The sequence below is a fragment of the Pleurodeles waltl genome, chromosome 4_1 (assembly GCF_031143425.1).
Source record: "Pleurodeles waltl isolate 20211129_DDA chromosome 4_1, aPleWal1.hap1.20221129, whole genome shotgun sequence".
NCBI classification, from domain to species: domain Eukaryota; kingdom Metazoa; phylum Chordata; class Amphibia; order Caudata; family Salamandridae; genus Pleurodeles; species Pleurodeles waltl.
In genome coordinates, this window is record NC_090442.1 from 236,957,568 (window position 1) to 236,972,133 (window position 14,566).

The following is a 14,566-nucleotide window of genomic DNA, read 5'->3' on the forward strand; positions in this document are numbered from 1 at the left end:
AACACAGAATAGTTTCATATATTCTGGTGCTTTGAGGTGTTCTCCATAGCTCCTCCCGGAAATCTTCAGCAGATTAAATATGGAGCAGCTTTTAAAAACATAAACACCTTTTTACCCAATGGGTAGATATGACCTTGGTTTAGCCCACTCTGTCCTGTTTAGATTATTCTGCTACATGTCAGATGAGGAAGTCCAGAACATATTGGTGCATTTTAATGACATACTGCGATGGTTAAAAGTAAATATGTTGTGTTTGAGAGCTCTTGCAGCTTTGGTTTAACTCCCAAACTGGTCTATTGCGTTTCTTCTGGTAAGATTTGCACTGAACTAGAGTTTGTGTCCCGGATTACCTTTAAACTGTCATGTTTTCCTGGACACACTTGCAAGTCTTTCACCTGCCCCTTACTGAATATTATGATATAAAAGGTGTGGCCAAACCTGCCAAAAGCATAGTACTTTGTGAAACCTTTAAATTGTTGAATTACACCAGATTAGTTAGCCCTGCATTCCAAGGAACCTGAAATTTGATGCTTTAGGCATGCTCACCATTGCTTTTTTGCAATCTTTGCCTGACTACATTAAGGATGTGCTGTTGTTGTGTGGACATTTATCTGTCAAGTGTCCCCACATCAGATGTCTCACTTCAAGTCAGTCCTGACCATTTCAAAGACATCACATTGTAATCAGGGACTTGAAATTTTGCAGTCAACATTGTAACTAAAACTTCCAGCAGTAAAGTGCGGTTGGTTAAAAGAACAAGATAACATAAAAGCCAGAATTGGCTGGTGATAACATCTAAAACTATTGACTGCCTTACAGCTATGCATTTTGAGTCTTGTCATGCTTTCATCACTATCCCATGTGCATGGTGACAACAGTCTTTTAAAAGATACCTGCTGTTGTACCTTGCATTGAATTTTTAAAGCCTGAGGTTATTAGCAAGTGACCTGCTATCAATATTGACTTGTTAGACAAGGGGGGTGATGTATCAAAGGGTTTTACCCATGCTGTCTGTTGGTAAAAATGACCAAGATTCTTATGAGCTGGACATTTCACCTATAGGTGAAATAAGCAAACACTACCATAAGATCAAACATTATTTTAATATTCTCAGGTTCTCTGCAGTGTTTAAAATGTCAGACCAAAAGCATGATTTTAAACCTTGCACATTTAATCCTAGCAGAAAAATTGGAGGAAGCAAGAGGAAGAAATAATGTTTTAGTTACCTTTAAAAATAGAAAGAAAAATGACTGATTCTCTCCTACTTTGAGTGGCATTTTACTTTGTGATTGTGTAGGTGTCTTTCTTTGTTTATATATTTACACTGATGGTTAGACCTGGCATCTTTGGCATGGTTGCTCCTAGACTTTTTTCCCTTCTGACCGCCTGTTTGGCTGACTTGGTTTTTGCTGGCTTTTAGATTCTGGGCACTTTACCACTGCTAAGGTTCATATGCTCTTGCCCTAAAACATAACATTGGAATGTCCACAAGTAGCACTTGTTTACCCCTAATAAAGTATACCACATGTTCCCAGGGGCGCTAAGTAAAATGATACTAGTGGGCCTGCAGCACTGATTGTGCCACCCACTTCAGTAGCCCTTTAAACAGGACTCAGACCTGCCATTGAAGAGCCCATGTGTGCAGTTTTAAACTGCCATGTTGACCTGGCAAATTAACTCACTTGCCAGGACCAAACCTTCCTTTTAAATACATATGTCACCCCTAAAGTAGGCCCTGGACAGCCCCAATGGCAGGGTGCAATGTATTTAAAAAGTTGAACATGTAGTTTTAGGTTTTACATGTCCAGGTAGCGCAAACCTCTTAAATTCATTTTTCACTTCTACAAGGCTTATCTGTCCCATAAGTTGACATTGGGATTGCCTTGTTACATTTTATAGGTGCAATTTCCATTTGGGACAAGATAGATATTTCAAGTGTAAATCACAATTTAAGGATAAGTCAATAGATATTTCAAGTGTAAATCACAACTTAAGGACAAGTCAGCTTTTAAGTTGTAGGTCTGGAAATGCCACTTTTAGAAAGTTGGCATTTTCTTACTTTAACCATTCTGTGCTTTCTGCCTGTCTCTGAATACATTCTAGGATAGGTGACAGCTGGGCTTTGTGCATTCCCGCTAGACACTCACACACAAAGGCAGTTGAGGTGTCATTCAGATCCTGATGGCCCATCACCAGGCTGATAGGCCTTCTAGAGCTAGATGGTAGGGAGAAGCTGACACTTTGACCTGAATAGGGCTGTGCCTGTCCCCACACAAAGGGGAGCATAATCCCCTGTAGGGTTTGGAGCCCGTGAAGGAAGGGCAGGGACTTTGTGCACTATGAAAGGCCTCTCTTTGAAGTCTCCCCCACTTCAAAGGCCCAAGTGGGTATAGGTACTGGATCCCAAACACCACCAAATCAGTACAATTCTGGACCTGAGGACATTGTCAGGAAGGGCCACTGTGCTGCTGAAAGCACTGTCACTCTGCTGGGCTTGCTGGATGCCTACTTTTCTGTGCCTGCCCTGCTGCCCTCCTGCCTGGTAGTGAGAAGGACTGGACCTGAATCTCTACATCCCCAGAACTCCAAGGGCGTCCTGGCGTGCCTCCTGTTCTTCTGCAGTCTGAGGGACATCAAAGACTGCCTGTAACTCCTCAGCATCTGAACTCTGCTGTCTGTGAGTCCTGACCTTTCAGGTGGTGCCTATCCAGTCACGGGCCCTTGGAAGTGGGTTCTGCAGCTGTGTTATGAGAAAATCCACCCTTTGCTGTCACTGCACCAATCAGAACTGCTACTTCTCTCCTCAGTGCTGACGCTTCACCACTGAGGATGAGGACTTAGCACTGAGATTGTGCAGCTCAGGATTGGCTCAGTACCATGAGCCTCACTCCATCACATTCTCTACGCTGGCTGTGTTGCTTGACTGCGATACATCACCTTCATCATAAAGGGCTCGCCGCTGCACCTCAAGAACATTGCATTGACAACTGCGAGGTTCACCGACCACGAATACTTGACTGCGCGCATTAGAACCAACTCATCACCTTCTCATGAGCACTCCTGCTCCCTGCATCAGATCTTGGATGTCAATGCAACCCTCTATACAAGGTACCCCTTCAGTGAGACCAGGTTGGTCCCTGTAGCCAGCCTGTGCTCCATCGTGCCTGAGCTTTTGGTTTTGCCCCAGACTATTGTGCCCAGATTGCCCTCTGGTTGGTGGTTTAAGCTTTTAAGCTCCACATTTGCAGATATTCTTAATTTGTGGTGGACCTATACTTACTGAAATTTTGTTTTTTTTTGGTCTTGTTTTGTTCCTTAAATGAAGATCTATTTTTCGAACCTGGTGTGGATTATGTTTCACATTTTGTACTGTATTAAGAGGCAATGTAAAAAATATTTGTGCAACACTTAAGTTAAGCCTGGCTGCCCTGTGCCAAGCTACCAGAGGGTGAGCAAAGGTCAATTTAGGGTGTGTATCAGACGTACCCTGACTAGAGTAGTGGTTCCTACCTGGACAGGGTGCATACCCCTGCCAACCAGAGATCCCATTTCTAACAATGGTGATCAGCGGTAAGGATAGACCCTGTTTGTGCAGTACCTTCCAGTACTTTGGTGTACACTACTGTACACATCCAAATCAAGACACTTCCTCCTGATTAGCATTTTTAATTTTTCTATTCTCCCTGATTGGCATTCTGTTTTCCTAAATTCATGTCTCTGACTGGAGTTTCTACATCTGCACCTGCAAAAATGGATGTTGAGCTGGCCAAACGAGGGGCACACTGTGGCCCAGCTCAGAGATTTCTGCATGGACTTAGGGCTTCCAGTAAAGCACTCCACAAGGAAGGTGGAACTGCAAAAGCAACCGAGAGCCTGGTCAGAAGCCCATGCTACATTGAATATAGACCCAGAGGAGGATGTGGAAAAGAAGTAGCTGGATGTAGAGGATGATTAGGATCATGTCCTGGCGGCAGAGGGTCTTGGGCTCCTGCCTGTGGAGGAGAGGGGTGCAGCATTCGTCTAGGATTGGAGATACCACCCCGGCAGGGGGGCAATGTGTCATCCAGAAGCCTGTCCCTAGAGGAGATGGAGGGCACAAGAGAAGAGAGGAAATTGAGAGTGGAGCTGGCCAAGCTTAAATTGGAGAAGGTGAGAGCCTTAAAAGAGAAAAGGCTGGCTATGGAAAAGGAACAAAAGAAACTGGTCATGGAGGAGAGGATTGCTTTGGAGAGGTTCGCTCATGAGAGGAGACTAAAGGAACTGGATATAAAGGCTATGGAAGTAGAGGTGACAGCGATTCTGTACTGCCCTCTGACCAGAGGATCCACATACCCAAGGTTTTGGTGTCTGACTTTGTGGTTGGAGACAAAATAGACAGGTGGTTTGAGGCCTGTGAGATTGCTGTATGGATGCATAAGGTATTTGAGGAGGATTGGCAAGCTGGTCTGTGGAGGTACATTCCTAGTGAGGGAAGGGACATTCTACTGGCCCTAGCAGGGAGTGTCAGGATGAGGTATTCCCAACCCTCCCCCCCCCACCCACCCCCACCATGAAGGAGGCCCTAATCAGGAAAGTTGGTCTGACTCCAGAAAAGTACAGACAGAAGTTCAGGGACAGCCAGAAGCTATCCCCACAGACCTGGATGGTTTGTGTAGATTCCTTGTGCAAGGCATGTGATGGCTGGGTGAAAGGCAGTGAGTTAAAGGATTACCAACGGCTGTATAACGTGACTGCCAAAGAGCATATGCCCAGTCTTTGTTTTCCAGAGCTACGCCAACACCTTTTTGGCAGTAAGGTCTCTGACCCCAGGGAGCTTGCTAAGGAGGCGGACCACTGGGTCAACACCAGAGTCCATAAAAATGTATCTGAGGTGGATAACCACAAAGGTGGACAGGGTCCTCGCCAGAAGAAGGGGAGGGACAAAAATAAAAACAAGTAGCTCTATAAAGGGACACAAACTAGATCTGTGGGTAAGTGCTTCCATTCCCCTGCTGAAAAGAAGTGCTTCCATGACGGTATCCCCCTCATAGTGTCCTTCCTGCTGACACTCAGCAGATCTACTAAGTGTCCCAAGCAGGTACAGCCCCCCAGTCTGCCAGTCACTGGGGCAGGCTAGTGTAGTGCTTGGAGAGGAGCCCAGATCATATAAGGGACAGTGCAGAGTTACCCTAGTGTCCCAGGGTGACAGAGAGATAGTCAGTTGGTCACTATCAGTGGGCAAAGGTTGGAGACCGAGAGGCAGGAGCCAGCTGGCAAACTGTCAGGTGTCATCTGGTGTCCTCATAGAATTTAGTCCCTAATGTGTTCCACCAAGTTTTTGCTTCTGATAACCATGACAGAGGCTTTGGTTCCCTTTCAATAGGGAGAAGGTGGGTGAAGGCTCTCAGGTCTGCTTAAGATATCTGGAAGGATGTGTAGCTCTGGTCACACTTAGGAATGTTGAGATTGCCTGAGTTGGTTAGCCTGACCACATAGTCCATGGCAGCTGTAGAGGGTGATCAGAAGGACCTGGAGTCTGGAAAAATGGCACTGGGTCTTGCCAAAAAGAGGAAGGGCAAGGGTCATGAAAAACCTGTTCCTGAGATTCCCCCAGCATGGGTGGGTGCCCTGGCACTTACAGGGGAAGAAGTGGCGGAACTGGGGAACGTGCCTTAGCTATCCAGCTGGCAGTAAGGAGAGGGCCCCACCAGGGAGGAGTTGTGCAGGAGTGCCTTACTCTTGTGGGTCTTTGGCAGCAGACTGAGGAAGGGGCAGCTGGTGGCGCCTCTGGCAAGCACATAATCTACTCTACTGGGAGAATGGTCTCATGTATAGTGAACCTAAAGCTCCTGAGCCTGGTGCAACATGTGTGTTGGTGGTCCCCCAGTACTTCAGGGCCTTGCTACGGAGTCTGGCTCATAAGCTTCCTCCGACGGGTCATTTGGGGCAAAACAAGACCTTTGACCAGCTTGTCACCAACGTTTATTGACCTCAAACGAGGAAGTTCTCTGATGTTTACTGTAGGTCCTGTCCAACATGCCAGGGGAGTGGCAAGGAGGAGGGGGAGTGCAAAGCACCCTGCAACCTTTCCCTGTCACTACCACCCTCTTTGAAAAGGTGGGCATCAACATAGTTGGGCCCGGACCCTAAGACACCCATGGGCAACAGACTCATTCTGGTCTTGGTGGACCATGCCACTCAGTACCTGGAAGGTATCCCTCTGAGAACAGGGACTGCACTTGCTGTGGCCAAGGCACTGATGGTGATCCTAACCCTGGTGGGTTTCTCCAAGGAAGTGGAATCTGACCAGGGTACCAACTTCTTGTCAATTACATGAAGGCCATGTGGAAGCAGTGTGGGGTGACCTACAAATTCACCAATCCTTACCACCCTCAAACCAATGGGTTGATTGAGAGGTTCAACTGTACCCTTAAAGGCATGATTATGGGTCCGTGTCAACCCATGATACATATGTAGGATGTCCTCCTATCATGCCTGTTGGCACACAGGGTTATACTACAGAAGGGGGTTGGCTTCAGCTTCTTTAAACTTTTTTATGGGCACCGTGTAAGAGGGCCTCTCAGTTTGGTGAAAGAGGGCTAGGAGCAAGCTCCCAGGAGAGCCCACAAGGATGTGGTCAGCTACATGCTGGCAGTTAGAAATTAAGGCCCTCATTCTGACCCTGGCGGTTCTCTACCGCCAGGGCCAACGGGGGCGGGAGCACCGCCGACAGGCCGGCGGTGCCCCCTTGGGCATTCTGACCGCGGCGCTTTGGCCGCGGTCAGAACGGGAAAACCGGCGGTCTCCCGCCGGTTTTCCACTGCCCGTAAGAATCCTCCAAGGCGGCGCAGCTCGCTGCGCCGCCGAGGGGATTCTGACAATCCCTACCGCCGTCCTGTTCCTGGCGGCTCGCCCGCCAGGAACAGGATGGCGGTAGGGATTGTCGTGGGGCCCCTGGGGGCCCCTGCAGTGCCCATGCCAATGGCATGGGCACTGCAGGGGCCCCCGTAAGAGGGCCCCGCTAGTATTTCACTGTCTGCGTAGCAGACAGTGAAATACGCGACGGGTGCAGTAGCACCCGTCGCACCTTCCCACTCCGCCGGCTCGATTACGAGCCGGCATCCTCGTGGGAGGGAATAAGACCGCCCGCCAGCCCAGGGAAAAACTCATTATACCCTCCGCGGTCTTCTGACCGCGGAGCGGTATAATGGAGGGCGGAATCCTGGCGGGCGGAATCCTGGCGGGCGGCCTCCGCCGCCCGCCAGGGTCATAATGAGGCCCTAAGTCTCTAGTTGGCAGAGGTATGCACCTTGTCCACGTAGCAACCACACTCCTAGTCAGGGTAAGTCACAGGACAACCTAAATTATCCTGTGCTCACCCTCCAGTATCTTGGCACAGAGCAGGCAGGCTTAACTTAGAAGGCAATTTGTTAAGTATTTGTGCAATAACTCATACAGTAACACAGTGAAAACACCACAAAAAGTACTCCATTCCAGTTTAAGAAAAAAGAATAATATTTATCTGAATAAAATAAGACCGAAATGGAAGATAAATTAATATGGACAATTGAAGGTATCCGTTTTTAGACATTTTAAATGAATCTTAATCCACAAGAATCAATGGTTGTATCCTTTTAACACACAGTACCTGGGATGCATAAAAAATAATGATGCAGAGGAGGAGATGTGTTGGAACGTAAAGCAAAAGTGTTGGTTTTTCTGGCATGGCAAAGGTGATGCGTTGTTTAATTCCACTCAGCAAGGTGATGCGTTAATTTCCGGGAGCACAGCCTTGGTTGCTTACTGCGGTGCAGGGATATTTTGACACCAAGGGATGATGCCGGAAAATCCAGAATGCTGTGATAGGATGGAGCTGATACTGTGTTGATCCGTTAGGCAATGTGGTGATTTTTCAGCTGCGAGGGAAGTGCTGTCAATTTTTTGCAGGCGTTGTATCAGTTTTCCAGTACGCTGGATTTTCTCTCTTTGATGAAGTCTTTGATGTCCCTGAGACTTCAGAATAGGAGGCAAGTTCAGTCCAAGCCCTTGGAAAGTACTTGTGGGAGAAGACAGTCCTTCCAACAGAGTCAGTGGCCAGCAGGCAGCAAGGCAACAAGCAGGAGGAGAGCTGCCCTTCCAGAAAAGCAGTCCAGGAGAGTCCTTTGGGCAGTATTGCAGTCCCTCTGACAGTCCAGTTGTAGGTCCAGGAGTGTCTGATTTTCTGGGGTCACAGACTATATATATATATATATATATATATCTGTTCGATGGCATGTGTAGCTGCAGATACACATGCTGTGCATATCCCGCCATCTAGTGTTGGGCTCGGAGTGTTACAAGTTGTTTTTCTTCGAAGAAGTCTTTTTCGAGTCACGAGATCGAGGGACTCCTCCCCTTTTGGCTCCATTGCGCATGGGCGTCGACTCCATCTTAGATTGTTTTCTTTCCGCCATCGGGTTCGGACGTGTTCCTCTTTCGGTTCGGAAAGTTAGTTAAATCTCGGAAAAAATCAACGGTATTGTTTGCGTTCGGTATCGGGTTAGTTAACGCAGATCGACACCGAATCAAAGAAGAGCTCCGGTAGCCCTTCGGGGCTTCTAACCCCCGGCGGGGCCTGGTCGGCCCGACCGCATGCGTCTTCAAGGCTAATGGAACGGACCCCATTCCGCTTCTGCCCCGAATGCCACAACAAGTATCCTTACACAGATAAGCATCTGGTCTGTAATTTGTGTTTGTCCCCCGAACACAAAGAGGATACCTGCAAGGCCTGTTGGGCATTTCGGTAGAAGAAAACGCTACAGGACCGGAGAGCATGAAGGCTTCAAATGGCATTGGTGCCGTCAGGACACCACGACGTCGAAGAAGAGGAGACTTTCTCCATTGCTGACTCTGACTCGGACGAGCCCGAAACAGAGCAGACGCCGAAAACCGTGAGTAAACCAGCCCCGGCCAAAACTCACGCCAAAATCATGAAGGCCCAGAGGACGCCACTGCCGGCAGGCCATGGCTTAACCCGTAAAATTGGTGACCATCCATCGGCGCCGAAAAAGGGCACACACGTGTCGAAGTAATCCGAGTCCGGTCGAGATCCCGGCACAGAGTATACTCGACACCGAGAACCTGGCTCCGACCAGACTCGGCAACGAGATACCGGCTCCAAGCTAAGTCGGCACCGAGAGATCGGCACACCGAAACTGAAAAAAGTGGCTTCGGAACCTAAAAAGTTTCGGTACCGAAACACCCAGCTTCGGAGCCGAAAACAAGCTCCTACTCCGAAGAACAATGCCTTTCAACACAACTACGAGGCCATACATTTTTTCAAGAGCTAGAAGTGGGGGAGCCAGATTATACACAAAGAAGGCTCCATATTCAAAAGGAAACAGGGAAAATAAGAACTCTCCCTCCTAAAAGGATGAAAAGGAAACTTGCTTTCCAAGACAAAGAAAAACAACCACAAGCAAAAGTGGCAAAAGCAGTAACTCCACCTCGCTCTTCGCCACAACCATCACCACACCACTCACCGCAACTGTCACCAATTGCAACCCCCCCTATGATGCAATCTCCAATGCACACAGGGATGAGCCAGGATGACCCAGATGCATGGGATCCATATGATGCGCCAGTATCCGACAATAGTCCAGACTGCTACCCAGCAAGACCATCACCACCTGAGGACAGTACTGCCTACACGCAAGTGGTGTCCAGAGCAGCGGCTTTTCACAATGTGGCACTGCACGCTGAACCCATTGAGGATGACTTTTTATTTAATACTTTGTCGTCGACACAGTCAGTACCAAAGTCTTCCAATGTTACCAGGGATGTTGAAACACGCGAAACAAGTATTTCAAGAGCCCGTCAAAGGCAGAGCCATCACACCTAGTGTGGAGAAAAAGTACAAGCCTCCCCCTACAGACCCTGTGTACATCACGCAACAACTGACACCTGAGTCAGTAGTAGTAGGCGCAACACGTAAAAGGGCTAATTCACACACCTCTGGAGATGCACCACCACCCGACAAAGAAAGTCGAAAGTTTGATGCAGCAGGGAAAAGAGTTGCAGCACAAGCGGCCAATCAGTGGCGCATTGCCAATTCCCAAGCTTTATTGTCAAGATATGACAGAGCTCATTGGGATGAAATGCAGCACTTTATAGAACATCTGCCCAAGGAGTTACAAAAGCGTGCACAACAAGTGGTGGAAGAGGGCCAAAGTATCTCGAACAATCAGATACGATTGGCAATGGACGCAGCGGATACAGCCGCAAGAACTGTGAATACAGCGGTCTCTATTCGGAGACACGCATGGCTACGCACCTCCGGGTTTAAGCCAGAGATCCAACAGGCTGTGCTTAATATGCCTTTTAATGGACAGCAGTTGTTCGGACCGGAGGTGGACACAGCTATAGAGAAGGTGAAGAAGGACACTGATACGGCCAAGGCTATGGGCGCGCTCTACTCCCCACAGAGCAGAGGCACATTTAGGAAGACACAATTTAGAGGGGGGTTTTGGGCCCAAAGCACAGAACCCTCAACCTCACAAACCAGACCCACATACCAGGGCCAGTATCAAAGAGGAGGCTTTCGAGGGCAATACAGAGGTGGACAGTTCCCTAAAACTAGAGGAAAGTTCCAAAGCCCAAAAACACCTGAAACTAAACATTGACTTCAGTGTCAGAAATCCCCAACACAACACCAGTGGGGGGGGGAGACTCACAGAGTATTACCAAAATTGGGAGGAAATAACAATAGACTCGTGGGTCCTAGCCATTATCCAACATGGTTATTGCATAGAATTCCTACAATTACCACCAAATGTGCCTCCAAGAACACACAACATGTCCAAACAGCACTTGGATCTATTACAACTAGAAGTCCAAGCGTTGTTACAAAAAGACGCAATAGAACTGGTACCCAACCATCAGAAAGGAACAGGTGTTTATTCCCTGTATTTTCTAATACCCAAAAAAGACAAAACTCTGAGACCCATCTTAGATCTCAGAACACTAAATCTTTACATCAAACCAGATCACTTTCACATGGTGACACTTCAAGACGTAATCCCCTTGCTCAAACAACAAGACTACATGTCAACATTAGATCTCAAGGATGTGTACTTCCATATACCCATACATCCTTCACACAGGAAATACTTGAGGTTTGTAATCCAAGGAGTACATTACCAATTCAAAGTGTTACCATTCAGGATAACAGCACCAAGGGTATTTACAAAATGCCTTGCAGTAGTAGCAGCACATTTCAGAAGACCGTACATACACATATTCCCGTATCTAGACAATTGGTTAATAAAAACCAACACTCAAAAACAGTGTCTTCAACACACAAAATATGTCATAGAAACCCTTCACAAACTAGGGTTCTCAATAAACTACCTAAAATCACACTTACAACCGTGTCAAATACAACAATACTTAGGAGCAACAATCAACACAAAAAAAGGGATTGCCACTCCAAGTCCACAAAGGGTACAAGCATTCCAAAACGTAATACAAGGCATGCACCAAATTAGTGATGAAACTTCTAGGCATGATGTCTTCATGCATAGCCATTGTCCCAAACGCAAGATTACACATGCGGTCATTACAACAGTGCCTAGCGACACAATGGACACAAGCACAGGGTCAACTTCAGGATCTAGTGTTAATAGACCGCCAAACACACACCTCGCTTCAATGGTGGAATCCTATAAATTTAAACCAAGGGCGTCCTTTCCAGGACCCAGTGCCTCAATACGTGATCACAACAGATGCTTCCATGGTAGGGTGGGGAGCACACCTCAACCAACACAGCATCCAGGGACAATGGGACACTCAGCAGAAACAACTTCATATAAATCAGTTAGAACTACTAGCAGTGTTTCTAGCGTTGAAAGCATTTCAACCACTAATAGCCCACAAACACATTCTTGTCAAAACAGACAACATGACAACAATGTACTACCTAAATAAGCAGGGAGGGACACTCAACACAGTTGTGTCTCTTAGCACAAAAGATTTGGCATTGGGCGATTAACAATCACATTTGCCTATTAGCACAATACATACCAGGAATTCAGAACCAGTTATCCGACTATCTCAGTCGAGATCACCAACAGATCCACGAATGGGAAATTCATCCCCAGATACTACAAACCTACTTCCAAAACGGGGGGACACCGCAAATAGACCTATTCGCAACAAAAGAAAATGCAAAATGCCAAAACTTCGCATCCAGGTACCCACACACTCACTCCAAGGGCAATGCGTTATGGATGAGTTGGTCAGGGATATTTGCTTACGCTTTCCCCCCCTCTCCCACTTCTTCCGTATCTAGTAAACAAATTGAGTCAAAACAAACTCAAACTAATACTAGTAGCACCAACTTGGGCACACCAACCATGGTATACAACACTACTAGATCTGTCAGTGGTGCCTCATATCAAGCTACCAAACAGACCAGATCTGTTAACTCAACACAAACAACAGATCAGACACCTGAATCCAGCATCGCTCAATCTAGCAATCTGGCTCCTGAAGTCTTAGAATTTGGACACCTAGACCTTACACAAGAATGTATGGAGGTCATCAAACAGGCTAGGAAACCTACTACAAGACATTGCTACGCAAATAAATGGAAACGATTTGTTTATTACTGTCATAATAATCAAATTCAACCATTACATGCGTCCACAACAAACATTGTAGGCTACCTACTACACTTGCAAAAATCTAAGTTAGCTTTTTCATCCATTAAAATATATCTCACAGCAATTTCTGCCTATCTGCAAACTACACATTCAACCTCGTTATTTAGAATCCCAGTCATAAAAGCATTTATGGAGGGGCTAAAAAGGATCATTCCCCCAAGAACACCACCAGTTCCTTCGTGGAACCTCAAGATTGTATTAACACGACTCATGGGTCCACCATTTGAACCCATGCACTCTTGTGAGATGCAATACTTAACATGGAAAGTAGCCTTTCTAATGGCTATCACATTTCTTAGGAGAGTAAATGAAATACAAGCCTTTACCATACAAGAACCCTTTATACAAATACACAAACATAAAGTGGTTCTACGCACAAATCCCAAATTTTTGCCAAAAGTTATATCACCGTTCCACTTAAACCAAACAGTGGAACTCCCAGTGTTTTTTCCAGAACCAGACTCTGTAGCTGAAAGAGCATTACATACATTAGACATAAATGGAGCACTAATGTATTACTTTGATAGAACCAAACAATTTCGCAAAACAAAACAATTGTTTGTAGCTCTCCAAAAACCTCATGCAGGAAATCCAATATCCAAACAAGGCATTGCCAGATGGATAGTTGAGTGTATTCAAACCTGTTATGTTAAAGCAAAGAGAAAACTGCCTATTATACCAAAGGCACACTCCACTAGAAAGAAAGGCGCCACCATGGCCTTTCTAGGAAATATACCAATGACAGAAATCTGTAAGGCAGCCACATGGTTTACTCCTCATACATTCACTAAACATTACTGTGTGGATGTGTTAACAACACAACAAGCCACAGTAGGACAGGCAGTATTACGAACATTATTTCAAACAACTTCAACTCCTACAGGCTAAACCACCGCTTTTGGGGAGATAACTGCTTACTAGTCTATGCACAGCATGTGTATCTGCAGTTACACATGCCATCGAACGGAAAATGTCACTTACCCAGTGTACATCTGTTCGTGGCATGAGACGCTGCAGATTCACATGCGCCCTCCCACCTCCCCAGGAGCCTGTAGCCGTTGTAAGTTGATAAAAATAAACTTGTACATTTGTAAATTTATCACTTTTAGCCACATTATGTACATACATACTTACTCCATTGCATGGGCACTATAACTATATACACAACTCCTACCTCACCCTCTTCGGGGAAAACAATCTAAGATGGAGTCGACGCCCATGCGCAATGGAGCTGAAAGGGGAGGAGTCCCTCGATCTCGTGACTCGAAAAGACTTCTTCGAAGAAAAACAACTTGTAACACTCCGAGCCCAACACTAGATGGCGGGATATGCACAGCATGTGAATCTGCAGTGTCTCATGCCACGAACAGATATACACTGGGTAAGTGACATTTTCCATTTAGATATAGATATAGATATAGAGATATATATATATATATATATATATATATATATATATATATATATATAATTTGCCAAAGAAAAACTGCCACGCACTCTGTGAGGGCTTATTCCTTTATATGATTTATTCAATGCAACAAAACTATGCGTTTCGACCAAACGGACTTCATCAAAGTTCATAAGTCCTTCCACTCTGTTCACTTTTTATACCCACAAATCACTATTACCAATGAAAGGCGTTCTGGGACTTGTAGTATATTCAAAATCTAAACAATAAAATAAATTATCATGTTTTCTCAAACAATATATGTGACAAAAAATTATAATTCAATGTGCAATAATAATATTAAAAGTGAATTTAAAAGCTTGAATTTAACAGAAAAAATCCTCAAGAATGGTTTTGCTTATTTTCATTGGTTACCTATCAATTTCAAGATCAATTACCAACAATGAATTCTATATCTTAATCACTCGATAAGAACCTA

The 14,566-nt window shown here is 45.9% G+C and overlaps 1 protein-coding gene across 3 annotated transcripts in view; it reads left to right on the forward strand.

Annotated features, from left to right (window-relative positions):
- The window catches only part of RESF1 (retroelement silencing factor 1), a 243,184-nt gene that overhangs the window by 185,399 nt on the left and 43,219 nt on the right, over positions 1-14,566 (forward strand). The gene's annotated exons all lie outside the window — the stretch shown is intronic.